Here is a 3,900-nt window from a genome sequence, read left to right on the forward strand (position 1 = left end):
GTTGCCATGTTCATCTTCTTCCCTCCATTTAATTCAATTTTGTTATCTGTGACCCCATGGACTGTAGCCCACCAGGCTCTTCTGTCCATTGAGTTCTCTGGGCAAGAATACAGGAGTGGGTAGTCATTCCCTTCTCCAAAGGATCTTTCTGACCCAGGGATCCTGCATTGCAGGCGAATTCTTTACCATCTGAGTCACCAGGGAAGCCCAGATTATTTTAATGTCTTTTTTTTTAAAAGTCTTTATTGAATTTGTTACAATATTGCTTATGCTTTATATTCTGCTTTTTGGCCATGAGGTATGTGGGATCTTAGGCATGCAGGATCTTAGCTCTCTGACCAGGGATCAAACCCACACCCCGTGCATTGGAAGGCAAAATCTTAACCACTGGACCACCAGGAAAGTAACCCCCACCCCTGCCATATTTAATTTTAAATACACAGAACCTAGTACTTTGAAAATTATTGCAATGAAATGTTCAGACTATATTTAGCTTGTCTTCTTGCCCTAATATAGAAAACTGGGATTTGTATTTTCACGTGTTCCTCACCTCTGGCGAGCAGGTAAGGGTGTCTCATTGCCACATCTGAAGTGCTTGAAGTGGAGGACTGTGGCCCTAAACTGCAGTTTCCGTTAATAAGTGAGCTGTCACCATGCCTTCACCTTCTAAAGACGATTCCTGATTGAGAATAAAGGAGGAGTTTTGATGAAACTTTAGAGAGTTCATTTATCCTCCACATTCACCTTCAGGAGTCAGCCTGATTTTTAAACTCCAGGTAAAACAAAGACTGATTTTCTTTTGATTCACCATGATATTGAACACAGTGCTGTATGATATAGTAAATGATGTCTGTGTATCTTGTAGAATTTTCTAAAGGATAATGGATCTCCTTTACTGAATATGGCTAGCAGTAAGAAATAATCCTCAAGTTGGGATTGGTGTTTATCGGTTTGGCCAGGAAATTCAGCTGATTAAAATTGGAACGATACAGAGAAGATCAGCATGGCCCCTGTACAAGGATGACACGCAAACTCATGAGGCATTTCATATCTTTCAGTCTCTTTAACAAGACTGCTGGGAAAGCTGGTCAACCACTTGTAAAAGAATGAAACTAGAACACTTTCTAACACCATACACAAAAATAAACTCAAAATGGATTAAAGATCTAAACATAAGACCAGAAACTATAAAACTCCTAGAGGAAAACATAGGCAAAACACTCTCCGACATACATCACAGCAGGATCCTCTATGACCCACCTCCCAGAATACTGGAAATAAAAGCAAAAATAAACAAATGGGACCTAATTAAACTTAAAAGCTTTTGCACAATGAAGGAAACTATAAGCAAGATGAAAAGACAGCCTTCAGAATGGGAGAAAATAATAGCAAATGAAGCAACTGACAAAGAATTAATCTCAAAAATATACAAGCAGCTCCTGCAACTCAATTCCAGAAAAATAAACGACCCAATCAAAAAATGGGCCAAAGAACTAAACAGACATTTCTCCAAAGAAGTCAAACAGATGGCTAACAAACACATGAAAAGATGTTCAACATCACTCATTATCAGAGAAAAGCAAATCAAAACCACAGTGAGGTACCATCTCACACTGGTCAGAACGGCTGCTATCCAAAAATCTACAAACAATAAATGCTGGAGAGGGTGTGGAGAAAAGGGAACCCTCTTACACTGTTGGTGGGAATGCACTAGTACAGCCACTATGGACAACAGTGTGGAGATTCCTTAAAAAACTGGAAATAGAACTGCCTTATGATCCAGCAATCCCACTGCTGGGCATACACACTGAGGAAACCAGAATTGAAAGAGACACGTGTACCCCAATGTTCATCGCAGCACTGTTTATAATAGCCAGGACATGGAAGCAACCTAGATGTCCATCAGCAGATTTATGGACAAGAAAGCTGTGGTACATATACACAATGGAGTATTACTCAGCAATTAAAAAGAATACATTTGAATCAGTTCTAATGAGGTGGATGAAACTGGAGCCTATTATACAGAGTGAAGTAAGTCAGAAAGAAAAACACCTATACAGTATATTAATGCATATATATGGAATTTAGAAAGATGGTAACGATGACCCTGTATGTGAGATAGCAAGAGAGACACAGATGTAAAGAACAGACTTTTGGACTCTGTGGGAGAAGGCGAGGGTGGGATGACTTGAGAGAAAAGCATTGACATGTATATTATCATACGTGAAATAGATCGCCAGTCTAGGTTCGATGCATGAGACAGGGTGCTCAGGACTGGTGCACTGGGATGACCCAGAGGGATGGTATGGGGAGGGAGATGGGAGGGGGGTTTGGGATGGGGAACACATGTACATCTGTGGCTGATTCATGTCAATGTATGGCAAAACCACTACAATATTGTAAAGTAATTAGCCTCCAATTAAAATAAATTAATTAATTTTTAAAAAGTTAAATCTTACTCATCTATGCTACTAAGAAGCCATCTTAGCTTAGCTGAGTCGGGCCACTAATGTGTTGTAGGAAATAAATAGTCTGGGTGCTTTCTTTTGTCTGCCCTCTCCTGTCAGGTTTTCAGGTTCCTCCTCCAAGGTCTTCCAGCCTGTTTGCTTGTTTTCTGTCCCCTGTTGTATCCTGGCAGCCAGATTCTCTGAGCGCCGAGTCATCACTTCTTTCCCCTGATAACCAGACTCAGGCTAATGGTCTACTATGCTAATTGGCTAGAATGTAGAGCCTCCTCTGATCCCTCGACACCAGTCATCATGGATGAGAGGCCTTGTGTAGACCATGTCCTTTAGTGAGTTTTCTTATCACCTGGTATGGTACATGTGAAAGACAACTCAATTAGAAGACAGGAGGGAGTTTTATGTCCTCTCTCTAACAGTTATTACTAATGCTTGATTATGAAAAGTTTCTTTTTTAAAAAATTGAGGTATAGTTGCTTTATGATGTCGTGTTAGTTTCTGCTGAACAATGACGTGAACCAGCAGTATGTATACATATATTCCCTCCCTGTTGGACCTACCCCTTATCCCTACCCCTCCACCATCACAGTCATCTAGGTCAGCACAGAGCACAGAGCTGAGCTCCCTATGCTGTGCAGCAACTTCCCACTAGTTATCTATTTCACACGTGGCAGTGCACATACCTCCATCTCAGTCTCCCAATTCGTCCCAACCCCCTCCCCTCCCTCTGTGTCCACTCATCCATTCTCTCTGTCTGCATCTCTATTCCTGCCCTGCAAATAGGTTCATCTGTACCTAGAGACTGTCATACAGAGTGAAGTAAGTCAGAGAAAAACAAATATCATATATTAATACATATATGTGGAATCTAGAAAAATGGTACAGAATGGCAGGATTCCAGGCTGGGCCTCTAGCAACAGCTACTAAAGAAATACTACTGAGCTGGTCTGCCAGGGAAGTTGCTACCTGGGCCACTAAAAAGATGATAGGAACTCAGGACACTGCCTGGTAATTCTAGTGTCAAGAATCCACCAACATAACTGTGATCCAGAATCATGAAGCTGGTGCAGTCACTACAATTGCTCTCCGTAGCCACAAGCAAGTGACAACCCTGATCCAGTATTGCAGAAAAGTTCAACGCGTGTCTGTAGCCCTGGTGGATAGCATCTCGCTGCCAAAGCAGCTGGACCGTGGGCTCATTTCTGCCTTCCCAATCTGACAAGAACACATCTAGTAGGCAGAACCTATTTTTAACCCAGGAGCCCAGCTACAAGATAATCTGGAAAATGCAGTGGTTTGTTTCTAATATTTTTTTTTTTAGTTTTCCAGACTCTGCATTTTAGGAAGGCCCAAGAGAACGCAGTTGGAATGGAGATAATACCAAGCTACTATGTCCACCATGAAGTTTCTGTGTAAATATCCAGGGTAATTGAATAAG

The 3,900-nt window shown here is 41.4% G+C and overlaps 1 non-coding gene across 1 annotated transcript; it reads left to right on the forward strand.

Annotated features, from left to right (window-relative positions):
- Nucleotides 1-948: 948 nt before the first annotated feature.
- Nucleotides 949-1,055, forward strand: LOC129658245 (U6 spliceosomal RNA). The gene has a single exon (XR_008717338.1). It is a non-coding gene; the product is annotated as a U6 spliceosomal RNA (small nuclear RNA).
- The last annotated feature ends 2,845 nt before the right edge of the window (nucleotides 1,056-3,900 follow it).

Source organism: Bubalus kerabau, chromosome 7, assembly GCF_029407905.1.
Source record: "Bubalus kerabau isolate K-KA32 ecotype Philippines breed swamp buffalo chromosome 7, PCC_UOA_SB_1v2, whole genome shotgun sequence".
In the NCBI taxonomy this organism is placed as follows: domain Eukaryota; kingdom Metazoa; phylum Chordata; class Mammalia; order Artiodactyla; family Bovidae; genus Bubalus; species Bubalus kerabau.